The sequence below is a fragment of the Chrysemys picta genome, chromosome 3 (assembly GCF_011386835.1).
Source record: "Chrysemys picta bellii isolate R12L10 chromosome 3, ASM1138683v2, whole genome shotgun sequence".
Lineage (NCBI taxonomy): Eukaryota > Metazoa > Chordata > Testudines > Emydidae > Chrysemys > Chrysemys picta.
Genome location: NC_088793.1, coordinates 69,659,302 through 69,687,224, shown reverse-complemented (window position 1 = coordinate 69,687,224; position 27,923 = coordinate 69,659,302). Strand labels below are relative to the sequence as shown.

Sequence of the window (27,923 nt, the reverse complement as noted above, 5' to 3'; positions counted from 1 at the left end):
GAGACAGTCTGGAGCCAGCCAGGGTAAGGGCAGGACTGGCTGTGTTGGGAGCTGGTGAGTCCCAAGCCTGCATGCAGGGTTCCCTCTGAGAACTGGCCTCTAGGGACCTGAAAGCAAGATCCCTCAGCTGGGCTTTTCCTTCTGCACTGATGACTCCCAGTTTGTAGAATTTTGCTGGGAAACTTCCCCAGCCAGGCTGAGTTAGCCCTCCAGCTGCATAGGTGAGACCAGTCACCACATGGTCAGCCCTGCTCTGGCTGCTAGTCCAGGGCTGCTGCCTGCTGTGAGTGTGTCTGGACGCTGGGTAGGAGACTACAGTTTGGATTTTAGTATAGTTGTGTAACCTGCACCCCTTTGTGATGAGGGGAAATCTTGGGACTGAAGCAGCCTAATTCCTACTTGAAGAGGATCCCTGCCAGCAGAGATCAGCCCCTATGCAGTGACCAAGGAGTCCAGAGTCATCTCTGAACCTGAGGATCATTCATGGAGTTTGTGAGTGCACCATCTTTTAGTTAGTCAGTCAGGGAAATTATTTTGGGTACCCCCTACTCCATGAACTGTGTCCTCAAGCCAGGGAGTAAGGTTTTGGGGATTTTATAACCTGCTATGTATTAAATTGGTGAAGGGACTTACCACCTTCTCCCACTTGTGAGTTCTTTGGGCTGTACTGAACCCAGTCAGCCACACTGCTAAACCACTGCAGAGAAGATCTCGTGGTCATAGGTCATCAAGGACCCCAACAAAGTACGTGTACCAACGGGACACTGGTCTTACATTGGCTACATGGGGTCACGTGACTGGGGAAAGTCACGAGTACTATCAGTGTGGGCACTGGTGACCCTAAGAATAGTGCTTTACTCTGTTATGTTATATTTGTCTCCTGTTTAATATAATTACTGTGTTGACTATATTGTATGTATTTGTGTTATTTCTTGGGAGTCTCCAACTATCTGGCAAGTAAGTGGGGATTACCCTGTGGTTAGAATTTTCCTCCCAAGCTGCCCTGGTGACCTTGCCAGGAAGGAGCGAGTGGGGTGGAGGCACCGCCAAATAAATTCATAGGGAAAAATAAAGAAGATACACCCTGCTGAGTGGGTGGCGGGATCCAGAAGAACCCAGACCTGTCTATCAAAACCTGTAAGCAGATTGGCATTAAAGAAGGTAACCGGGTGGAGAGAGGGTGCTACAGCTACAATGTCTGTTACTAATGGTGTTCTTATTCCTAGTCAGTTGTTTAGCTGCAATATTGCTTCCTTTCTTCTTGAGTATGCATGTCACTAGCATCAGAATCATCAATGTTTTGCTTCACTTCAGCAAACCCAAGAGTTAGAACTAAACCACATAATTTGGAGGAGAAATTCCAGAAAAGAATACAAGTTTCTGGAAGCGGGCAAAGATCATTTAAATCCTGTCTGGGAAATATTAGGGTTAGTTGGGAATCCGGAGCTGCCGCAGACCGTGATTGTTCTTTTCATTGTGTCACACATTGATTGCTATTGCAAGTAAATATTTCTCCTGTCAAATACATGTCTCTGATAAGCTATTGAATGCTGAGACGCTTAAGGTGAGATCCTTTTTCCAGGTAGCACAAAGGGGCCCTAAAAATCTCATATGCCTCTTGAGGACCCCATTACAAGTCCTGACAAAGGTGGTGAGTCTGGGGCAGGAGCTGTGTGTCACAGGGGGGGCTGCAGCATGCAAGGCTGTGGGGTTCTGGGCAGTGCTATGGTCAATAGGACAGCCTGGAGAGGCAGCTATAACTTAGCCAACCCCTCTCCCCACCAGGCATATCTGAATAATTCTGGAGGCCTCTCCAGCCTCCCAAACAGCCCAGAATCAGGAAGGTATCATTGTAGTTTAAAGCCACTTTCGCTCCAACTCTGGCTGGCTTGTGAGTTCTGTGCTGAGCCTCTTAGCGAGTTATATTCCTCAGAGGCATGTTTAAAAAACTAAAATCCAGGACTCCGAAAAGCCAGATTTTCTGTAATTTCATAAATTATCTCTAACCATTCATAGTAACATCTGCTAAGGGACCTCTTGGGATTTGAATTAAGAGTAGGTTCCTTACAAAGCTCAGGTGCTGTCCTGAATATCCTAAGGGAACAGTCGGACACATAAGAAAACATTAGCTGTAACACTTTGGACCTTTAAAATAAGCATATGACACACAAACTATTAGTATCTAATATGATTTGACAAGTCCAACACATGTAATTCTAATGTAGCTGTAATGATAAATAATGTATTATGCCTAATGGTTTGACTATAACAACTCATAGATTATATATAATGAGAAATATTTTCCATAATTGCTTTCCTTATGGTATAATATAACTATGGGAGTAAGTTATGCATGAGTTTTGTGACACATGATAATCTATCAATTTAAGAAGCTCTAGAGTGTGCCCATATAAATATGGCAACTAGCTCAACCTCATGACGATGATGCCTCATACAGTCAGAGACTACTTAATGTGAGTGAGCGTGCCAGATTCTGACCTTAAATCTGAATGAAAAATGTCACTTTGGAGTCTGAAGGCCCCAATTAACCAAGCACAAAACACGAGCTTAAACCCATCCCTACTCAGAACTTAGGCCCAGATAGAAATCAGTGGAAGCTGGGAGCCTAAATGCCTTTGTGTATCTGGGCCTTACTGCTTATGTGTAGAGCTGGGGGAAATTCCAAATCATGATTTTTTTTTTTTTTCATTCTGAAATGTTACAAAGGGATGGGAAATTTCAAAATGTCAAGAAATTAAATTTCTGAGGGTTACGGAAGGAAAGTTTTGTGTCAATTGAAATGTTTCACTTCTATTTTGGCTTTCTTATATACTGTTAAATGTTATGTTATGTTTTTAAATTTTATTTTATTTTAAGGTTTAAAATTAGGGTTTAATAATGATTTTTGAATTATAATATAAAATAATTGTTGATTGGTAACCTAACTCGTAATTACTTGGGTCATTGGTATTGTAATTGGTAATTGGTATTCTAAATGGTCATTGGAGTGATTCTAAATGGTAGTTGGTAATTACTATTTAAATTGGTAAGCTAATTGGGACTTGGTTTTTTCATTGGTAATTGGTATTCTAGCTGTTTTTTGTAATTGGTTTAATAATTGGTATTGTAATTGGCATAAAATATTAATATAAAATATGTTTTGAAATGAAAACTCATTTTGAAACAAAAAATCAAAACTTTCCGTTCCTATAAAAACCTTACTGAAATGCCTTGTTTTGATTTAGTTGTTGTTTTAAACAAAATTGCATTGAAATCAACTGTTCATATAGAATATTTCAAAACTGAACTATCATTTTCCAATGGAAAGACTTTTCCTCATGGAATTTGAGGCCTGCTCTATTTAAGCGCTTTGCTGAATCAGGACCCAAACTTTGCTCTGGACAGAGCCTTTCTGTCACACTTCTACTGTGCCTGTACAATAGGTCTAAGTATCTGTCTAGATCATGTATGCACAGACAGCACCATTAACTGTCCCAGCAGAGTGGGCAGTGTTTTTATTATTTGTAATTTAAATGCTGCTTGAAGACAGTCAAGCTAAAAGAGGCTATTTAAGCCTGCCAAACAGGTATTTCCTAAATACCTATATATACATGTTGATTGTTTTTCTGTTTGGGGGAGTATTAAGCTTGAATACTGCAATACACTGAACGCACATTTTAATATAATTTGGAGAGAAGGCGAGTGAAAAGAAAAAAGAATGGGAGTTTAGAGATATGCTAATGACTTCTGTATAAAGAGAATGAAATGAAGATCTGAAGGGATTGTGACTAAATTTGTTCACTTCACAGTCTTTGATGATACCCTGGAAAACTAGCAATGCAGAAAATACCTGGTTTCTTGTATAACTGATAGCACAAATTTTCATGGACGGATACACAGATTGTCAAACACCATTTCATGCTTGTTATATCCTTTGGAAAAAAATAGTCTTTTTATTTTTTTCAGATGCACAAAATTGCAACATCAGTACACATTCTAGCTGGCCAAAATGATTTGCTGGCAAGTTTTTGGATATCTGATTCATTATTTTTGCATTATTCTATGATAAACATAGAAAGATAGAAAAGATTTGTTAGATCATCCAATTCATCCCTCTGCTGGTACAGAATTGTTCCCTACAGCACATTCTCTAGTGCTTTGTCCAGCCTTGTTATCAATGCCTCAAATGATGGGTCTTGTCCAGAAAGAGTACTCACCATTAGTGATCACTGTGAGTACAAACCAGTGTTGGGATCTTTTCCAGCCATGGGAAGGAAGATTTTAAATATGCACAAAAGGAATGGAAAAGAGTAGCCAAGGAAAAGCCGTTGAACTGAATACAAAGGGACTGTGCTTCAGAGTAAAGTGTATGCCTTTTATAAAAGAATATAGTTTTCAAGAATGCATCCATTCCAAATAACCAGAGGGCAAAGCTGAGCTTTTAAATACAAAATAAAAGCTTTTAAATACAAAATAAAAACAAACAAAAAAAAATACTTTGTTAGATAAATTGCTTTCATTTGGTAGCAAGCATCCTTAACAAATGCCCAGTTACTAAAACATGGAAGCTTTGAGTGCTTAGTTTTCAAACGAAAAAGGTCAGCTTCTATTTTCCTTGGCTGAAGTCTGGCTTGAAGTCTGGGTGGCTTTTTTTTTTTTGTCTCCTAATCTCCAAATAATAATAATGATGAAGATGGTTTGGGAAAGTAATTTTAAAGGCTCCTCTGATATTGAAGTATGAGGGTGCATTTATAACACAATTTTTGAGAGAAACTTTATCCCTCTTAAATTATTTTCAAACTCTAGAAATGCTTCAAAAACAATTCAAGACCTTTTGTCTCCACTTGCGAGAAAGTTCAGGATAAGTTGTAAACCCTTATATAAAGTGCCTGGATTTTGTAATATGCAATTCAAATTTTCAAATCCTTCCCTCTCCTTTTATTCCTTTTACATGTCTTGTTTAATTTAGCAAATCAAAAATCCATTTATTTCTGATTTGAAAGTAGTTAATACAAATAAATTGTGGCTGACATTTGCTAATCATTAATGTTCTTGCAGTCTGCAATATTCATTATTTCCTGTTGCGATGGGTATTGAGAAACATATTTACCCATGTCCCTGTGTGATTGATCATGTGTTATGTGCACACTTTGTGATACATCAAATGAACATAATGTATTGCTGTTGTTCAATATGGAATGTGCTGTACATGTATTATTCCTAGGCAAAAACCTTATTAACCTGTAATCAGCACTGAAGAAATCCATCAGTCATTTTGTACCAAAAGAAAAAGAGAACACTGTAGTCTCATCAAAACCCATAAACATTCAGGAGACTGGAAAATCAATGTTAAATTGCCACTTTCCAAAAAAACCCACACAGCTGCACAGTTAAATTCACCTAAATAATCTAAACTCTGTCCCGGAGCACCATCAATCTCTCATCTTTCCTGCTGTGTTCCTTTGGTACAAATTTTTGAAGTTGGGTTATGTTTGGAGCAAGAGTTTTTTCTAACAGCCTTAAGAAGACACCACCCCATGGCTGGCCACTAATAGTACTGATAGAGTGATGCTACCATTACTAACTTCTCATTTTCTATTTCTCTTCTTTTTTCAGAAATCCACGGCTGTAGGCTACACGTCTCACATTTGGAGAAGGCACTGTATGGAAACCACAGAGCATTTTTTGTTTTAGAAGTGATTTCATACATACACATTTCCAATAGTAAGTATGATGTTTCAGCATAACAGTAACCTTTGCACTTTCCACAGAGTGCAATAACTTCCTGATCATGGCCCAGGAGGTTTTGACTGCACTGTGTATAATGTTAGTTTCATAGCTGGCAGCGCGTGGAATCTCTGTCAAAAGATTGCCATCAGTATGCTGTTTCTTCAAACAGGAATTATACAGTGCCATATTTTTTCTATGCACTACATATGACTATAAAGAAGGCTGGAATCTGTCCACCCAATATATATTGTTAAGAGTAAGGTATTCCAGTCACTGTGTGTGACAATCCTGTGGGATCATATATTATTTCAAGAATTTAACACACCCGAATTTTCCATCTTAATGCACACAGCTCTCCTTGTTGCTCCCCAAAGTATCATAGAATCATAGCAATGTAGGACAGGAAGGGATCTTCATAGGTCATCTAGTCCAGTCCCCTGCACTAAGGCAGGACCAAGCATTATCTAGACCATCCCTGACAGAGGTTTGGCTAACCTGTTCTTAAAAATCGTCAGTGATGGAGATTCCACAACCTTCCTAGATAATTTGTACCAGTGCTTAACCACCCTGACAGTTAGGAAGGTTTTCCTAATGTCCAACCTAAAACTCTCTTGCTGCAATTTGAGCCCATTGCTTCTTGTCCTGTCCTCAGTGGATAAGGAGAACAATTTATCACCACTTTCTTTATAACAAACGTTTACAGACTTGAAAACTGGCACCATATTTCCCCTCAGTCTTCTTTTCTTCAGACTAAACAAAACTATTTTTTTTCCAACTTTCCTAATAGATCATGTTTTCTAGACCTTTAATCATTTTTATTGCTCTCCTTTGGACTTTCTCCAAATTGTCCACATCTTTCCAAAAGTGTGGTGCCCAGCACTGGACACAATACTCCAATTGAGGCCTAATCAGCACAGAGTAGAGTGGCAGAATTACTTCTCATCTCTTCCTTACAACACTCCTGCTAATACATCCCAGAATGGTGTTTGCTCTTTTTGCAACAATATTATATTGTTGACTCATATTTAGTTTGTCATCGGCTATAACCCCGACCCTTTTCTGTTGTACTGCTCCCTAGGCACTCATTTCCCATTTTGTATTTGTGCAATTAATTATTTCTTCCTAAGTATAGTACCTAACATTTGTCCTTATTTAATTTCATTCCATTTATTTTGGACCATTTATCCAGTTTATCAAGACCATTTTGAATTCTAATCCTGTCCTCCAAAGCACTTGCAACCCCTCCAGGCTTGGTATCATCCACAAACTTTATAAGTGTACTCTCTATGCCATTATCTAAACTAGGGCTGTCAAGCGATTAAAAAAATTAATTGCGATTAATCGCACTGTTAAACAATAACAGAATACCATTTATTTAAATATTTTTGGATGTTTTCTACATTTTCAAATATATGATTTTGATTACAACATAGAATACAAAGCATACAATGCTCATTTTATATTTATTTTTATTGCAAGTATTTGCACTGTAAAAAAACAAAAGAAATAGTATTTTTCAATTCACCTAATACAAGTACTGTACTGCAATTTCTTTATCATGGAAGTTGAACTCACAGATATAGAATTATGTACAAAAAACTGCATTAAAAATAAAACAGTGTAAAATTTTAGAGCCTGCAAGTCCACTCAGTCCTACTTCTTGTTCAGCCAATCGCTCAGGTAAACAAACTTGTTTGTATTTGCAGGAAATAATGCTGCCCACTTCTTGTTTACAATGTCACCTGAAAGTGAGAACAGGTGTTCTCATGGCACTGTTGTAGCCGGCGTCACAAGATATTTACGTGCCAAAGATTAATATGTCCCTTCATGCTTCAACCACCATTCCAGGGGACTTGCATCCATGCTGATGACGGGTTCTGCTCTATAACAATCCAAAGCAGTGCGGGCTGATGCATGTTCATTTTCATTATCTGAGTCAGATGCCACCAGCAGAAGGTTGATTTTCTTTTTTGGTGGTTCGGGTCCTGTAATTTCTGTATCGGAGTGTTGCTCTTTTACGACTTCTGAAAGTATGCTCCATAATTCGTCCCTCTCAGATTTTGGAAGGCACTTCAGATTCTTAAACCTGGGGTTGAGTGCTGTAGCTATCTTTAGAAATCTCACATTGATGCCTTCTTTGTGTTTTGTCAAGTTTGCAGTGAAAGTGTTCTTAAAATGAACAACATGTGCTGGGTTATCATCCAAGACTGCTATAACATGAAATGTGTGGTAGAATGAGGATAAAACAGAGCAGGGGACATACAATTCTCCCCCAAGGAGTTCAGTCACAAATTTAATTCACGCTTTTTTTCTTTTTTTAATGAGCATCATCAGCATGGAAGCATGTCCTCTGGAATGGTGGCCGAAGCATAAAGGGGTATATGAATATTTAGCATATCTGACACATAAATACCTTGCAATGCCAGCTACAAAAGTGCTATGCAAATGCCTGTTCTCATTTTCTGGTGACTTTGTAAATGTAAACAAACTTGTTTGTCTTAGCGATTGGCTGAACAAAAAGTAGGACTGAGTGGACTTGTAGGCTCTGAAGTTTTACATTGTTTTGTGTTTGAGTGCAGTTGTGTAACAAAAAAATCTACATTTGTAAGTTGCACTTTCACGACAAAGAGATTGCACTACAGTACTTGTATGAGCTGAATTGAAAAATACTATTTCTTTATCATTTTTACAGTGCAAATATTTGTAATCTAAAATAATATACGCTTTGATTTCAATTACAACACAGACTACAATATATATGAAAATGTAGAAAAACATCTGAAATATTTAATAAATTTCAGGTGGTATTCTATTGTTTAACATTGCGATTAAACCTGCAATTAATCGCAATTAATTTTTTTAGTTAATCACGTGACTTAACTGTGATTAATCGACAACCCTAATCTAAGCCATTTATGAAGATATCGAATAGAACCAGACCCATGACAGATCCCTGTGGGACCCCATTCAATATGCCCTTCCAACTTGACTGTGAACAATTGAAAACTACTCTCTGCACACAAGTTTTGCAACCCGTTGTGCACCCGCTTCATAGTAATTTTGTCTAGGCTGTATTTCCCTAGTTTGCTTATGAGAAGGCCATGTGATTCATTGGGGGGTACTGGTTAGCATTCATGTCACACTCCCCATCAGTACCTGACTCAAGCTGGGGAAGCTAATGATTCAACCAGCAGACCAAATTCAGTGATGAATCCTGGTCACGTGCCATGTAAGGCACATTGTGCATATGCTAAGAAGATGTGAGACAGTATTAAAAGCCTTACTAAAGTTGACATATATCACATCTACTGCTTCCTCCAATCCATAAGGGTTGTTACCCTGTCAAAGAAGGATATTAGATTGGTTTGGCATGATTTGTTCTTGACAAATCTGTTTTGACTGTTGTTATCACCTTATTATCTTCTAGGTGCTTACAAATGGATTGTTTGCTCCATTATCTTTCTGGGTACTGAAGTTATGCTGACTGGTTTATAATTTCCTGGGTTGTCCTTATTCTCCATTTTATAGATAGACACTGTATTTGTCCTTTACCAGTCCTCTGGAATTTCTCCCATCCTCTACAAGTTCTCAAAGATAACCACTAATGGCTCAGAGATCTTTTCAGCCACTTCCTTAAGTATTCCAGAATATATTTCATCAGGCCCTGCCAATTTGAAGACACCTCACTTGTCTAAGTAATTCTTAACTTGCTTTTTCCTATTTCAGCTCCTACTGCATTTACACTGATGTTCACTATGTTAGTTGTCCGATTACTGCTAACCTTTTTAGTGAAAACTGAAACAAAAAAGGCATTCAACACTTTGTCCATTACTGTGTTTTCTGTTATTGTCTTTTCTTCCTCATTCAGTAATGGGCATACCCTGTCCTTGGTCGTCTTCTTGCTTCTAATGCATTTGTAAACTGTTTTCTTGTTACCTTTTACACCCCTAGCTAGTTTAATCTCATTTTGTGCCTGGGCCTTTCTAATTTTGTCCCTACATCCATATGTTGGTTTTTTTTATATATGTATATTTAGCCTTAGTCATTTGACCTATTTTCTACTTTTTGTATGACACTGTTTTTGAGTTTCAGGTAATTGAAGATCTCCTAGTAAAGCCAGTGTGTTCTCTTATCATACTTCCTATCTTTCTTATGCATTGGGATAGTTTGCTTTTGTGCCCTGTGACAATGCGGTTCTGGCGGAACCCAACTGAGAGTGCCAACTCAGGACAAATTGCTCAAATAGGGCAGCTATAGCCCAAGGCTGGGGTTTTTCCACCTCTAAGGCAAACCAAACCAGCCAGACTAAGACTTCGGTCTCACCCCACTGGCTAACCGCAAGTCTCACAAGCAATCTCCTAAGACACTCCAGTTTCCCAGTATTACCACCAGTGCCACACGTTATGGGGACAAATGGTTATAAAACCAATACCCCAGTAAAAGAAAAAGGTTCTCCTGATCCCAAAGGACCAAGCCCCAGACCCAGGTCAATATATAAGTCAGACCTTACCCACAAATCACGCTACTGCCAATCCTTTAGAATCTAAAATCTAAAGGTTTATTCATAAAAGGAAAAAGATAGAGATGAGAGTTAGAATTGGTTAAATGGAATCAATTACATACAGTAATGGCACAGTTCTTGGTTCAGGCTTGCAGCAGCGATGGAATAAACTGCAGGTTCAAATCAAGTCTCTGGAATACATCCCCAGCTGGGATGGGTCATTCAGTCCTTTGTTCAGAGCTTCAGTTTGTAGCAAAGTCCCTCCAGAGGTAAGAAGCAGGATTGAAGACAAGATGGAGATCAGGCATCAGCCTTATATAGTCTTTTCCAGGTGTAAGATCACCTCTTTGTTCTTACTGTGGAAAGTTACAGCAAAATCGAGTCTGGAGTCACATGGGCCAGTCCCTGCATACTTTGCTGAGGTACAAGGCGTATCTGCCTTCTCTCAATGGGTCCATTGTATAGCTGATGGTCCTTAATGGGCCATCAAGCAGGCTAGGCAGAGCTAATCTCAGCTTGTCTGGGATGTCACCCAGAAGCATAGCATAAGTTTGCCATACAGACAGTATAGAGCCAATATTCATAACTTCGACTACAAAACTGATACATACATATAGACAGCATAATCATAACCAGTAAACCATAACCTTGTCCTAGACACCCCATTTGACCCCCTTTATACAAGATTTGGGTGCCACTACAGGACCTTGGTTGCAACAATGATCTATATGGTCCCAGTTTATGTCAATAACGTCACACCCCCAACGCAAAATTGATGCAGGAAGGGATGACACAAACATCACTGACTGCATCCCAAGAGCTCCCCATCCTGGGTTCTGTCTCAATACAGCTAGTATTGGGTTAGAAGCCGTACCAGTGTATAACAGAAATGGTTTATCAAAATCATGTTCAACCACATGATTGAACCTCTTTACAAACTCAAGGTAACACTTAGTTAGAACAATAGTGGATTGGATCTGCTCTGGCAGCATGGTTCCTGTATGTGTCATGTGATCTTGCCAAGAGCTAAAGAAAACTGCTACTTTCTCCATACAAGCTCGGGCAAATGTTTGGAACCCAATTAACATCGAATAAATGCAGATATTAATGTTCTTCATAGTCCAGGAATCTTGGCATTTAGCCATGAAAGCAATATGGTAGTGTGCCTCAGTCTTCCTTTTCATACAGCACATTAGGTCTGGAATGTCTTTTCCCCTGTGAAAAGTTCCCATATTGTTTATAGGCATTACCTGTGAAACCCCAGTGTAACAAGGCCTTTTAACATAACGTGTGTTTTCATGTATTCCTTTTAACATGTTCAAGGGATTCTCCAAAAGATTAGGCACATTGTTAATTACAAAATTTAGCAATAACAACAAGTTCATTGCAAGTGTCCATCTACAGTCATGTTTGTCATGCCACACCTTTGGCTCAATACCATTGGAGTTTGGGCATTTTAGGGTTAACCTGTGGCTTCCCTTTGCAAAATTCAGCGTTCTCTTTCCTCCTTGTCCTGCAGGATCAAACCCCGATTTCTCTTGCTTAACAGAATTCACTGGCTGATGGGGTGGGCCCTCTGTGCTAACAGCTATTAGCAAGTCCTTCCTTTCCCAGCCAGGCAAGTAATTTGCACTACCCCAGACCAGAGCCAGTCCACCGGTTTTCATATTCGTAACTGCTATCATCTCCAAGGCTGGACTCTGTCTTAAAGAGATACCACACAAATCCAAAGAGTCTGCGGGTGAGAGTCTGCTTGCTCTCCCCCACATCCTCAAGCATTTAGCCATAAAACTGCTCTGCTCTGACACATCAGTAACCAAATCTGTCCTCAAACCCTGAAGCACACTGCTCATTTAAAGAATCAGAAAGGAGACATTCCTGTTCCAACACCATTGTCTCCCCAACAAGTTGGCCCCACACAGCCACTCGGTTATAGGGATGCCTCAATTCCTTAACAACTTTTACTTCCTCTGAGACCTTCTCAAAGCTACCCACACTGGATCTTTTAAAAGGAAAGTCAGAGGATCCATTCAGAACAGACAATTTTTGGCTGCTAGGAACTGAAACTTCCTTGATTAAATCACTCTCACACCCTTCAGTTGCAGGGAACTGCTTGCACCGAGTACCATGAGGATTCCTTTCTCCAGGAGCTTTTCTAAGCAGCAATTCACCCCTCACAGAAATTCTGCCCTTACCCTCTTCACCTAGGGCTTGCTCTAAAGGCACACTTTCCTGAGCAACAACAGACTCTGTCTGGGTCTTACTTACATTCAGGATCACCTCTGGCCCATCAGGCAGATCTCTACACAATCCCCTTTCAGGTGAACCCATAGGCTTCCTAGTTAAAAGGTTAGAAATACTTCCCTTCTCTTTGCCACACACCAGCTTAGGAATTTTTTCCTTTTTGCTACAAGTTGTTAAACTGTCCGTAGGTAACACAACCAAATTACCTTTCTGCTCTCCTTGTGCCCTGGCTAGGGTATCACCCTGATCAGACAGAGTTGTTACACCCTTCTCCAACCACACATGAGCAACAGGCCCAATACAAGCATCAGAATTGTCTGGTCTCTGGGATTTTGCTAAGACACTAACTGGATGCAACCTAGCTACGGTGCCATTCTCCCCAGCAGATGCAAACTTAGGACCATTCCCTTCCTGGGCTTTAGTTGAATCCAGAACCAACTCTGAGACAACTAAATTACTCTCAACCATCACAGGCCGAAAGGCACCTTCTGTCTGCTCCACAGACAAAAAAGAGTTGGAGACGCATTTTTCTTTACTGGACATATAGTTTGGGATTTCATTTCCCTTGTCCCAGCACACCGGGCTGTTCACAGACAACTGCTTGGAGACTGGAGTAGCTTCCTCCATAGGCAAGTCAATACCCCTGACAGACACAGGCACATTTCCTTCACTGTCACTATTCTTCGCACAGGAAACAGACAAGGTATAGGGACACTCATCTTCCACTCTCCTTGCCTTCCCAAACTGCTGACTAGATAAAGCCATCAGCTCACAAGACTGCCTAGGCTCATCCAAAATCTCCTTGTTCTCCTCTCCCTTCGCTTGACCTAATTCCAGATTTACTTCTGAGACATTAGATAGATATTCAGAAACTCCATTCACAGCCAAACAGCTACTTTCCAAAGACAAACTTTTGGAGAAACCCTCCATAGGCACAACCTTAGGATCAATCCTCTCTTGTGCCTGGTTTGTATTAACTTGACTGACCATAGCTTTAATATCATTTCCAATCATAATATCCTTAGGGATTATGTCTTTTACTCCCACAACCATGGTGCCCTCCAATCCCTTCCATTTCAGGTGGATTTTAGCCAAAGGCACCCTGACAAAATACTTAGATAAGGCTACAACAGTTACATCTTCACCTGGCAAATAATCTTCCTTCCTGACCAGACTTGCTTTAACCAGAGTAATATCTGCTGCGGTGTCCCTCCATGCCATACACCTCACTCCATTTACTTCTGCACTGCTAATAAACTCTGCATTATTTCCCTATATACATATTTAGCTCTAATGTGAGTTTTAAGGTCAGATTCTTCCGAGACCACAGAAACAGCATTTGCACACAGGGCACCAATGCTGGGCTCTGTGTGGCTTGCCTGTGAGTTTACAACAACAGGGTTAGCATTGGCCGTGGCATTTGGGGTTGCTGGTTTTGGGCTGCCCTTCAGTGTCGGGCAGTCTGGTCTCATGTGGCCCAGCATACCACAGTGATAGCATGTAACCTGTTCCGTCCTGGGATGTGAGTTCCTACCCCCCGGACCCCCTTGAACTCCTTTAGAAGAGTCAGGTTTATTTTTAAATCCTTCCCTCCTCTTGAACTGGGGAGAATGGTGATCAGTTTTCCCCGGGGTTTTACACCCTTCTCGAGCCCTGTTTTGGGTATGGGCATCCGCAATCTCTGCTGCCCGTAGGACTGACTCAGGGTCCCTGTCACACACAGCTGCTCTCACATTGTCCGGCACAATGTCTAAGAACTGTTCCAAAGTTATTAAATCCAGCAGTTTTTCAAAACTCCCATGAACCTTGACTCCCATAACCCACTTTTTAACAAAACCCATCAGCTTATGAGCACATTCTACAAAAGTACAATCCTTAGACATTTTAAACTCTCTAAACTTAACTCTGTAAGATTCAGGAGTAATCTTGAACCGCCTTAACACAGAATCCTTAAACCGCTCATAATCTAAGGCTTCTTGTTCCCCCAAGTCATTAAACACCTCCCTGGCTTTTCCAGTCAGTCTGGTCAGCAGGACAGGCATTCGCTGACCCTCAGGGATCTGGTACAGATTGCAGAGGCGTTCAAAGGTAGACAAAAACTCCTCTATATCCTCAGTATCATTGTAAATGGGACACATCCTTTCCCAGTTTTTCTCATGGTGGGGGGGAATTGGAGTACCAGGTGGGGATGACTTTCTCCGCTCTTCCATTACTTGGAGCTGAAGTCTAGCCGTCTCCTGTTCCGCAGCGAGCAGCTCTAGACGTCCCTTACGAGCTCTCTCTTCTCTCTCATCAGCCTCCTTCTTTCTTTGATCAGCTTCTTTCTCTCTCTCTCTTTCTAACTCTGCTATTTTTTGCTTCTCCAGCAATCGAAGATCTGCTAGCTTCTGTTCATGCTCAAATTGCAGTTTACTTGTCACCCTTTGCATCCTAATTTTTTCTGCATCTTCTGCAGCCTCAGGTAAGGGCTGTGCTCTTGCCCCCTGATCACTGGCTATTAACAGATTTCTCAGTTCTTCCTTTGTAGCTTTCTTTCTAAAGCATATCCTCTTTTCTGAACACAAATTTTCCAGGGCTTTTTTGCCAAGTCCCTCATATGCTCTTTGCTCAGCCATTGCAGCAGCTCTTTAACCAACAAAACTCTCAATCCCAAAATTCAAATTTGGATAGCGTGGGGTTCTGACCCAAAGCTTAATTGACCTGGTTCTGTGGATCCAAGCACGACTACGCCACTGTGACAATGCGGTTCTGGCGGAACCCAACTGAGAGTGCCAACTCAGGACAAATTGCTCAAATAGGGCAGCTATAGCCCAAGGCTGGGGTTTTTCCACCTCTAAGGCAAACCAAACCAGCCAGACTAAGACTTCGGTCTCACCCCACTGGCTAACCGCAAGTCTCACAAGCAATCTCCTAAAACACTCCAGTTTCCCAGTATTACCACCAGTGCCACACGTTATGGGGACAAATGGTTATAAAACCAATACCCCAGTAAAAGAAAAAGGTTCTCCTGATCCCAAAGGACCAAGCCCCAGACCCAGGTCAATATATAAGTCAGACCTTACCCACAAATCACGCTACTGCCAATCCTTTAGAATCTAAAATCTAAAGGTTTATTCATAAAAGGAAAAAGATAGAGATGAGAGTTAGAATTGGTTAAATGGAATCAATTACATACAGTAATGGCACAGTTCTTGGTTCAGGCTTGCAGCAGCGATGGAATAAACTGCAGGTTCAAATCAAGTCTCTGGAATACATCCCCAGCTGGGATGGGTCATTCAGTCCTTTGTTCAGAGCTTCAGTTTGTAGCAAAGTCCCTCCAGAGGTAAGAAGCAGGATTGAAGACAAGATGGAGATCAGGCATCAGCCTTATATAGTCTTTTCCAGGTGTAAGATCACCTCTTTGTTCTTACTGTGGAAAGTTACAGCAAAATCGAGTCTGGAGTCACATGGGCCAGTCCCTGCATACTTTGCTGAGGTACAAGGCGTATCTGCCTTCTCTCAATGGGTCCATTGTATAGCTGATGGTCCTTAATGGGCCATCAAGCAGGCTAGGCAGAGCTAATCTCAGCTTGTCTGGGATGTCACCCAGAAGCATAGCATAAGTTTGCCATACAGACAGTATAGAGCCAATATTCATAACTTCGACTACAAAACTGATACATACATATAGACAGCATAATCATAACCAGTAAACCATAACCTTGTCCTAGACACCCCATTTGACCCCCTTTATACAAGATTTGGGTGCCACTACAGGACCTTGGTTGCAACAATGATCTATATGGTCCCAGTTTATGTCAATAACGTCACATGCCCTTAATAATCTTTCTTTAAAAACTGCCGACTCTCCTGAACTCCTTTAACTTGACTTGCTTTCTATGGGATCTCACCTGCTAATTCTCTGAGTTTGCTAAAGTCTGCCTTCTTGAAGTCTGTTGTCTTCATTTTGCTATTATCACTCCTACCATTCCTTAGAATCATGAACCCTACCATTTAATAATCACTTTCATGAAAGCTGCTTCCAGCTTCCAATTCTCAACCAACTCCTCCCTGTTTATCAGAATCAAATCTAGAACAGCCTCCCCGCCAGCTGCTTTCTCTACCTTATGTAATAAAAAGTTGTCCCCAATGCATTCCAAGAACTCTTTGGATAATTTGTGCCCTGCTGTATTATTGTCCGTACAGAAGTCTGAGTAGTTGAATTCCCCCATCAGCACCAAATCCAGTGCTTTGTATGATTTTGTTAACTGTTTTTAATTAGTTTCTGTCCTCTCCGCAAGTCCCAAAGGACTTTACAGTCTCACCCCCCACCAAGAGTACTAAGCACTTAACAGAAAACACATAGGGTATGTCTACACAGCAAATAAAAACCTGCAGCTGGCCTGTCCCAGCCAACTTAGGCTGGTGGGGCTCAGGCCACAGGCCTGTTTCATTGCTATGTAAACTTCTAGGCTGGAGCCCTGGCTGTAGGATCCTGCGAGGTTGGAGAGTCCCATAGTTCGGGCTCCAGCCCAAGCCTGGAAGTCTACATAGCAATGAAACAGCCCCGCAGCCCGATCCCGCGAGCCCAATTAGGCTGGCACGGGCCAGCTGGGGACTTTTCTTTGCTGTGTAGACATGCCCATAGAGGAAAGTACTTGCCTTGGGGAGATTACAGTCTAAGAGGCAGATTGTGACAGGCCTTTGGGTAAGTGGGGAGGAAGGCAGCAATGACTCTTCCTCTCCATCTTTATGCAGTGCAGCCCCTGTAAAGCACAACCACAATTGCAGTTTGGGGAGTACATAGGGCATACAGCACTCCACAGGCAACAGAACTGTGGCCCTGTCCCAGCTTGACACTGGCCCGGGGAGCTGGCCCGCTGTCATGTGGGAAGCAGGCTGCATCATCCCCAAGAATTGCGCAACTGGGCAGTTCCTGATGTGTACCATGGAACTTGAGAAGAGCTTGTGTCCCAGAGCTTGATCCCTCTCCTCATGTCAATGCAGCTTTGCAATATGCCCTGCACAGACCCCTTAAGGGCATGATCTAGCCCTAAAGGATGAAGATGACAGGCAGCCCTGAAGGCACGACGTCCACCAGGAAGTGAGAAGGGCGGAAGAAGAACACAAGTTACAGAAATATGACGCAGTTACTCCAGTCAGACATACGCTTGTGTACGTGGCTCAACTTTTTTTTCTAAGTGTAAAACTAAATGTTAGGCAGCCGGTGTGCTGTGACAGCTGCTTATCATGCTTGCAATAATCATCTCATTGTTACTTTGTGCTCCCCTCCCCCCCATCTATTTAATCCACTTGTTGCCTCTCATTTTACACTATAAACTCTTCAGCCTGGGGCCCGTCTTTTGTTAGAAATTTACTCAGTGCCTTGTGCAATAGGGCGGGGACCTTCAGGCGCAATACAAGTACTACATAATAATCAAACTAATATTTCTGTAAGCCATTCTGCAAGAGCTTGGGGGATTTATTTGAATGAAGCAAGGGTGGACACTTTATTTGAATGAAGCAAGGGTGGACACTTTATTTGAATGAAGCAAGGGTGGATAGCTTTTGCAAGATCATTTGAAGCATACTGGGCATCAGAGAGATTTGTGGGAATAAGAGATGAATGAGGAATCAAGGCTAATGCCATTGGTGGACATATCCTATTATGACCCCATGAGCTGGTACTAATGTACCATTTCACCACCTCCCATTGCAATATGCACATGAAAGTGGAAAATGTAGTAGTCAAAAAATCTTTATGATGATTTTGCATGTATTTTTTTATGTTAAGTGCCCATATATTCAGAATAGGGCTTTGGATAATTTACAAGCCTCACATTGGTAGAGACTTTCATCTGCTTCAGCCTATACTGTGCCAACTCGATAGGCAGATTGTTTGAAGTTGGAGCTGTTAGGGAGAGGAATCTTATTTTAAAATGTCACATTTCAGAAAAATAATGCCTCCTTGCCTCCAGCCTGAGCCAGGTTTTCCAGAGTTTACAACCCACAATAATACAGGAGAGTAGTGATTTTTCTGAAAATAGCTCTGCATAAGGCACTGACTCCAAATGATCTACCTATCTGTATGGCACAACTCAGATTATTGCAGTTGATTTTGCCACAGCTACTACAGGTGGAGTTTCCTATTTAATCCTAAACCTCATACTGTCTTTACATTGCAGCTAAAATGAACAGAGTGGGAAGTGAATATTGTTGACAAATATTGAAGATATTTATTCTAGTATAATGAATGTAGAAAATTTTAAATTAAAGCCTTTGTTTTCCAGTTACTTTTACCTACAAAAAGTGTGTATTAAAAGAACATGCTCTTAAAGAATTTGGCCTTGACTAGGATTCCTCACAGTGCAAAAGAGGCTTACAGAAAGGAAACCACAATAGCAATAAATAACAATACCTTGTGCTTCTGTGGCATTTTCCACCCACGGATCTCAAAGTACTTTATAAACATAAATTCATTTATCTTTGCAGCACCTCGGTGAAGGAGAGAAGGATTATCCATATTTTACAGATGAGGAAACTAAGATACACAGAGCTTATACAAGAGATAAGGATTGACTCTATATTTTTAACCCTAGTTCTATGCTTTAGCTGCATGGACCATAAATTTCTACCAGGACTCAGCTCTGTCATATATCACCCTTTACAGAAAGGACCTGATCTTACATGAGAGAGAGAGAGAGAGAGCCTGAGAATGGATAATCAGACTCTTTACCATTGCAATTTTCTACCTTTATATGGAACTTGTGGATGTTATTCAGTTTGCCCATACCAATGTCATAATTGTTTCCACCGTAATAAATATTTTAAAAGGGGGTGGTAATGCAGAGGTTCACAAAGGACAAGACTCAAATCTGAGGGGGTCTGTTCTGCACTCATTACTAGGGCAATACTCCTGTTAAGCTCATTGCCCCTTTGTTGAGTTTAGTGGAAGACTCACCTGAGCCTGTAAAGCAGGCTAGGCCTCCAAAGTGCATAAAGAAATTATAATAGTGTGGGAGTTCTATTAAGTGTTTATTTTGTCACTTGTTCAGGAGGACCTGTCTCATTCATGCATATCTCCACCACTTGTAACTGGAGAAGTCACCCCAAATTTGTGGCAATAGAAGTTTGGTTCCACGCCACCTCCTCATATAGTCTTTTATTTTACCCATCTGGTGCCATATATGGTCAAATTAGCTGAGACTGGGTCATGAAATACCTTAATACTATGAAATACCCTAATGGTCAATCCTTTTGAATCCTAACAAGGATTGACCAACTAGCAACTTCCCGAGACAGGGTCTTACAAAACAGAGAAGTCTAATACAGAGTAATTCTGATGCTGCAGCACATTTAGGGGCTTTTCTGCAGCTTTTTAGGCTTCTCAACTATACTGTAGAAAACAAGAATTGTGGAAGGAAATTGAAGCAAAAACTGAAGTAAATAAAAACCTTCTGCTTCCTTATTTTATTGTTCAATAGAACATGTTCATTGCACAGATTCCAGCTGCAGCAGGAGATTTGGCATAAATGGCTTTTAAAAGTGACTGTGGGGGAGAAAGAGAGTAAAAACGGAGTCAAATTTAAACCAACATTCCATTTATCTAAGATGGCTTCTGCTGTCACTGCTGAAACTGCTATTGAGTGAGAAGGTTATGTGACCCTGTGAGCTAGAGCCAGGAGGTAGGAGTAGAAAGTACTTTAAAGTGCAGCAGATTTAGGGGGGAAAGACATTTTAAAGTGTTTAGTAAAACATTTTGGCCCACCTTCATCCATGGTATAACTCAATTGACTTTTAATATAACATAACTGCTAAATCTAATATTGTGGTATAGGCAACATGAGATTATGATGTTTCTTTGTTTTTTTTCCTGTGTACTGTGCCTTTGATTTCTAAGAACTCTCCCTGCATGCAGGTGCAGTTTATCTGACATTTTCTTCTGAGTTGTTTTTAGCCTCTTATAGAGGAGCCTTGAGAACATTGTGCTCTCCCATGGAGACTTTAATGTTGTTGTTTCTTGTTGTTTTTTCTTAATGTAAAATAACATCCATTTTCAAATACATATTTTGCAGTGTCCCCTAAATGAAGTGAATTTGTCAAACAAACCAACTTAGCAAATCTTAATATTTTACAATGGCGTCTAAATATATGATCTCAAGATCACATGCCAAAACAGTCACTGTTTGATCTTATTATAGTAACTCCTTCCCCATTTGTTGTCTGTCATTCTCTCATTACAGTAAGTCTGATGTTAGGTCCCAATCCTGTCATCTGGCCTGTTTGGGCAGATTCCAGTGCCTATGCAGAACCCCACTGAAATTAATGGAGCTCTGCAAAGGTAGAGGGGTCTGTCCCAATGGATCTAATTTTGGACTGGAACCTTAAACTGTAAGCTCTTTGTGGCAGGGACCCAGATTTTTTAACATACTTTTGAAAAGAATCTACTATGCTTTCAGCCGCTATAAAAGCATTAGCCTGCTAAAGCCAGGGTTGTGAGTTCAATCCTTGAGGGGGCCACTTGGGGATCTGGGGCAAAATCAGTACTTGGTCCTGCTAGTGGAGGCAGGGGGCTGGACTCGATGACCTTTCAAGGTCCCTTCCAGTTCTAGGAGATGGGATAATAATAATAAAGCTAGATGAATTTTCAAGCCTGCAGGTGCAATTCAATTTCCATTTCAAAGCAGGTGCAATAATAAATACCCAAGCAAAGAAAGTGACTTCATAACCAGGGCCGGCTTCAGGCACCAGCTGAGCAAGCTGGTGCTTGGGACGGCAGACTGTTCGAGGCGGCATTCTGCCTAATCCTAGGGCGGCACGGCCGCTTTTTTGTTGTTGTTGTTGTTCTTGTTCTGCTCCGGCCGCCCTGTAGGGGGCAGCGGTGCGGAGAACCAGAGCGCCCTGCAGGGCAGTCCTCTTCCTTCCCTCCCCACCGACTGGAGCGGAGCCCTCGCGGCAGGCAGCAGGAGGCGGCGCAGCGGGAGAGGCTGCATGGCAGCGCCCCTGCTGTAGCCCTGGCCACCCCCTTCCCTCTCTCTCTTCTGCCCACTCCCTCCCCCACCCCCACCCCAGCCAGTCCCCCTGCACCCGCGCTCCGGTCGCGCTGCAGGTTTTTTTTTTTGCTTGGGGCGGCCAAAAAGCCAGAGCTGGCCCTGTTCATAACCAAAGCATTTTATTAAATGAAAACTTGTACACAATTTTAAAGGGAGCTGCCCTTCATGTAGAAGCTAGTGGAACTGTAATTGACTAAATAATTGTGTGAGGTTCGGAGGATGTGGTAAGAGAGAAATGGTTATGTATGTCTGGAATCATTAGCCTGCTTTGACCATACATGTGAAGTAAACTCTTGTAATTATAATAAAGGCAGCTATGGCAGAGAAGCATCAGCTGAAGTAAGAGAAATACCCCAACTGTGAAGCTTTAGGGCCAGATTGTGGTCCAGTCTATGCGCTGGTACAAGGCAATAGAGGGGGGCAGCAGGTGCTCCTTACTCCTTTTTGCCAGTGCACAGCACCACCTATTGCACGCAGGAGGAAGCAGTCTCTGCAAAGCCGCTATGCCCCCACCCCCACTGCCCCTCTCATGGGAAGGGATGGATGGAGGTGGGAACTCGGCAGAGCCTTGATGCCACCCACCCCATACACAGAGCGGCATAGATATGCCAGTGCACCATGGGCATGTTGCAGTGGGTATAGACCTGTCACGGTTTACTCCCTCCCGGAGCAGCAGGGAGACTGGGAGGCAGATTTCCACTTGAGGAGTCACAGTCTCCCTCACATGCTGCTCCAAGGGCAGCACAACAAAGCACTGTTCCTTACTCTGGGCAAACTGGCTTAGCACTTAAGAATATGTTTTTTATTTTATAATAATTATTGTTCTTGTTTACTATTGATATTACAGTAGCCCCCAAAGGCCACAATCACAACTAAGGGCTCATTGTGCTAGGTGCTGTACAAACACATCTGAAGAGAAGGTCCCTTCTCTAAACAGCTATATTAGGTGGTTTGAGCTGAGAATATGTCCTTCTCTTTCAAAACCATAACTGTTTTCCTTGATTGGCACTGCATATGTACGCAGCAGAGACAGATGTATATTGTTCCTGTTTAAAAATTTAAAGTTGTTTTTGTGTATAATAGGAACAAAGAACGTGTGAACAAAAATCAAGAAAGAAAACACATCTGTATATTTCTATAACAGAACCAATCTACTTTAGGGTTGCCTTAGCAGTGTTGGCCTTTTTTCCCCATACCGACGATTGATCTCTATGTATGTTGCGCTGAAGTTTGAGATACGATCCTGTGCCTATTTCCAGCAAATGAAATATTCACAGCACCCACAGTCATTTGGAGATATTCCTGACTTTGATGCTTCTGTACACTACGCATGGTTTATAGAATCAGGAAAAAGCTTTGTCATCCTGTTTTTCCATCCCTTCCCTTCACTACACAGTTGTTTTTGTTTGTTTATTTTTGGAAGCTCCTTTTTTTTATACTTTGCTATGCATATTTATGATGAAAAGATGATCTACTGCCTCATTACTGTTCTGGTGCTCAATGATGAAAAAATATGTTAACAAAGGAAGATGCTTTTCAGTCAGTTCATAATGTTCCCTGCTGCTCAGCTAGGACTGTAAAGAGTATGGCTTAATGAGAGAAGGTGAGAAGGTGAAAAAAACTAATGAGGGTGTTCCTCTGTATTGAAAGATCACTTACGAGCGGCAGTGATTTCCTTTGTGTTAGAAAAATGTGAAAATAAGGTTCAAAAGCAGCATCCCCAAGGTCAAAGAGGCCCCTTCTCTATAACAAAGCACACTCACTCCCCTCTATGGTAACCAGCATTTTCCACCTGGAGCAGCTTTTCAGGGGCTTTAATTTTCTGATGGTTGAGTGAAAAGAAACCTTGTTTGCCTGAACCAACCTTTAGCTCCCGAAGAACATACAAAAATACTGCGTGAAGTGCTCTAAGCTGCATGCATTATTAATGGAGCAGCTCATGAACTCATAGCTAGAACTGAAGTAGTCTGCTCAAAGATTCAAACCCTGGAGAACAAGCTACTCCAAAATTGTGAGCTTTAGCTCATGAGACTACTGCCCTTAGACTTGTGATAAGTCTATACCAAGCCACATTCAGCAAGCAGACAATGCAAAAAGGTTCAAAGCCCAGAGCCAATTAGAGCTGCTGAAACCAGAAGGTAATGCTCAGAATGGGATCACTGTGTCACCATTTCATACTGAACACACTATTTTTTTCCAGTGTGTTTGAGCTGAGACTTGAGCATCAGAGAGAGAATCAGAAAGGAAGAGGGAGAGGAGTGTGGACTGAACCTCACAAGAACATGTCTAAGAGGTCTTCCCTAAGCATCAGCAAGCCTGTGACAGAGAAAGACTTCAATGAAGCTATTCCTAGTCCCAGAACCTTGGCAAACTTTTGAATTTAAAAGTGGGGTTCCCCTATCCCAACCTCTGACCACTCTGCCAGCTCTTCTGTTTTTTGCAGCCTTTGGTGGGAGATGGGGAAAAGGAAGGTGACAAGGCACAATATCACCTCCCTCAGTGCCAAAGAAGAACCTCGTTAGCATCCTGCAGTACCACCCACAGCAGAATAGTCAAAACATCTGAAAATATCAATAAAGCTGAAGATTAATCTCAAATACATTCTATCCAGTATGGTTATTAACACTCCTGTCAGGAATACATTGAAATTTTTCTTAAAATATTCTGTGGTAACTGTGCTCCATGGTGCTCTCATCTTCTTAATTTCACAGAGTGCATAACCTAAATTGCATAGAACAGTGGCTAAATTGGTTCATCATCACTCAACTCCAATCTAAAAGGACAAAGCAGGAAGAAACTGGAGCGAATGACATTTGGGGGAACTGGATAGCTTCAGGGGTTAGTTAATGATGGGATAGAGGCTTTAATGCTGGCATCACAGGTTTTAATTTGGTTCAGGTCAGTAGTTACAGAAAGTCATTAACATATGATAGCTGTTTGTTCTCCTATGTGAAATGAGTTGGCGTTCTCAGTTTTGCCCTAATAGACATATATTCACATTATAAAAATCACCAGCATAATTAGCATCCTTAGTGGCCATCTGAGTTGAGAGGCCAAGAATGGACTAGATATGCAGACTAAACTGCTATCTCACCCATAGATCAGGATTGAGGCATATTGATGGGTTGGGGTGATGTGGGAGAACTTTCAGTGCCTATACCAATTATGTGGCTAGTAACTATCAGTTGTCAGAGCTGTCAATCCAGCATCATTCACAAGGATTAAATTAATGTAGCGATTAAAGGAAAGGAGAAAATAGCATTACGTGTACAATTTAATGATCCTTTATTTACCAGTTTTTGTGGCCACTACAAAATTTTACCATAAATATTTCAAAAACATTTGGATAAACGTGCAGATAGATAATCAGGGGAGTTTCTGGATAACCAATCCACATGCAGGTATTCTGTCCTTTCGGGGGGGTTTATTCACTTGATGGCAGTAAAGCTACTTCTGGACAATAACAGTTTTGATTGGGTTTTTATTGTTATTATGTTTTAGTGCCTTGAGGCCCTATGCAAGATTGTCCCATTGTGCTATGTGCTATACAAACTATTAGTAAGAGACAGTTCCATTGCTGAGGAGCTTACAATTTAAGTAGACAACACAAACAAAGGATGTCAGAAAGGAAGCATTATTATCCTCATTTTACAGATGGGGAACTGAGGCACAGATTGGTTAATGGCCTGATTGTTAGCGGTGCTTAGTATCTGGCGCTCCCTTTGAAGTCAGTGAGAATTCTGGGTTCTTAACACCTCTGAAACTAAGTCTATAACTTCTTCCCCAAGGTCAAACACAAAGTCGGGGACAAAGCCCAGAACTGAATTCAGATATTGTTAGTCCCAGTCTTGTGTCTAGACCACAAGACCATCCTTGTCTGTTTGATCAATTGCAGAGAAAATATAGACTATCCAAAGATTCTAATTACCTTAAAAGTGCCTCTCTTCCTGTGTTTTGCTATGGCAGTTGAACAGCCAAGGTGCTCAAGCTAACAGCTGTCTGGTTTAGGAGGAGAGGGATAGCCCAAGGAATTTTGAGAGTAGGGGGTCTAATTTTTGGAACTCCTTACCCCTCTTAGTCTTGTGGATCTCATATCTGCTGACCTTCAGAGTATGCAGGGACAGAATTTTATTTGTGATGGAGATTCCCATTGTGACTACTGATTTACCTAACCTAATTCTTGTATATGTTTTTATTAAATAAGGCATCTAGAGTACTAGGTAGATGCATCTAATCCATCTAACTAGATGGGGGGAGGGATAGCTCAGTTGTTTGAGCATTGGCCTGCTAAACCCAGGGTTGTGAGTTCAATCCTTGAGGGTGCCACTTAGGGAGCTGGGGCAAAATCAGTACTTGGTCCAGCTAGTGAAGGCAGGGGGCTGGACTCAATGACCTTTCAAGGTCCCTTACAGTTCTAGGAGATGGGATATCTCCATTAATTTGACTATAACAGAGTTTAAAAGAGAACTGGATAAATTCATGGTGGTTAAGTCCCTTAATGGCTATTAGGCATGACAGGTAAGGAATGGTATCCCTAGCCTCTGTCAGAGGGTGGAGATGGATGGCAGAAGAGAGGTCACTTGATCATTGCCTGTTAGGTTCACTCCCTCTGGGGCACCTGGCATTTGTCAGTAGACAGGATACTGGGCTAGATGGACCTTTGGTCTGACCCGGTATGGCCTTTCTTATGTTCTTCTAAATAAACACTTGATCTTTGGGATAGCAAAATTCATAAGGAAATGGGCAGAATTTAGTTTTCAACTGGAGCCACAGATACCAAATTTCAGTGAAAAAATGATGACTGTGAGAGAAACTATTGGTGGAGTTTTGTGATGTAGAAAAAATTTAGTCTCAGCTCGCTTGTTCCCACCAGAGGTAAGAAGTGCTGTGCGGGGGGCAGATTGGCATGATTCATGAAGAAATGTATAAAATTCCAGTTGGAGACCCAGTATTAGGACTAGGAGCAAGTGTGTGAGACAGAGGCTATCCCCAGGAGTGCATTGTAAACATCTGGAGGGACGAAGTAATTGCCACTCCCTTCCACGTCTGTGTCTACACTAGTTTTTTTTCTCTAAAATGTCCCACCATTGATGCTATTGGTTTTAACACCAGTGATGGCAATGAGGAAAGTGCTAGTTAAGACAAGGCTCTGGGTATCCATCATTTTAAGCACTTTGTCATCTAACCTTACTCAGAAAAGGTCTACACTGAGGGTTCTCTAATTGGGACCTAGAAGTGTTCTTCTGGGACCAGGTGTCACGGGGTCATAACCACCCAGTTCTCACCATGTTACTAATGAGAAGAGGGTCCTGGGAAAGGATGATGGGAGGTCTCAGTATGGAAAAGGTTGAGAACCACTGGTTTATGCAGCATGGTGCTTAGCATTGGCTACCAATGTCTGCTCTACTATAAGGTTGTTGCCATTGCTACCACTAATGAACTAAGCTGGTGGTAGCCACATTGAGAGAGTTTAAGAAAATAATTCCTAGTGTAGACATGGCCAATGAGAGCATATTTCTAAACTGAAACATCCCCTCTTGTTAGTAGAGTTTAGAAATGACAGAAAGAATAAGTCCCAGTTCAGGTTGAGGGTCTTTAATATGCTGTGAACAAGAAGGAGGAATAAGCAGTTGAAATAACACATGCCCTTAAACTCTCTCTGTGGGCTGGTTCTTGTCTATTGACGTCCACTGAATGTGATTTACCTTAGGAGATGAGATGTGGCCCTCAATGCTTTTGGCAGGCAAGTATAACCCAACCAATTTAAATTAAAACCCTAAACCACAAATATTTCTTAGAAAAGGAATCAAATAAAAATGTTAAATTCCCTTAGAAAGACAAGTTAGTACTTTCTGAAATGTAAAGCCACAGAGAAACCTGCTCTGATTTAGTGTGGTGTTAAGCAAGATTCCTTTCCACACATCAGCATTTCAGAATAAGCAAATAGACTGTCTTTCCTCAGAAACGCTTGCTGTGCACAAATGAGTTCGCCCTCCCTCCTCTTTTTTCCTTTAGAGTAATGATGCTACTTTTAAAATACTATGCCTCTTTCTTGTGAATTTAATTATTAGTTATAATCAGAAATGGCCCCGTGGACAAGAAATAGACGCAGTAAAAGTCATGGTTTAGCAGGCTTTGCATGGGACTGAGAGCCAGAAAGTCTTGAATGCTAATCCTGGTTCTGATTCTGACACTGGCTTGCTCTGTGGTCTTGGACAGACCCACATTTTCAAAAGTGACTAGTGATTTGGAGAACCTCAGAGTGCCCAACTTGAGGCATGTTAAAAAGGGCTGGTTTTCAGAAGGCAGATACTCAGCACTTTCTGAAAATCAGGCCACTTTGAAGTGTCTCAAGTTTAGCAGCCAAAAACTTAGATTCCTGCAAATCGCTAGTCACTTTTGAAGATTCATGTGTT

The 27,923-nt window shown here is 41.4% G+C and overlaps 1 long non-coding RNA gene across 1 annotated transcript; it reads left to right on the top strand.

The window, feature by feature from the left end:
• Positions 1-24,104, top strand: LOC135982625 (uncharacterized). The gene is made up of 3 exons (XR_010600076.1): positions 1-492; positions 5,617-5,724; positions 23,708-24,104. It is a non-coding gene; the product is annotated as an uncharacterized LOC135982625 (long non-coding RNA).
• The last annotated feature ends 3,819 nt before the right edge of the window (positions 24,105-27,923 follow it).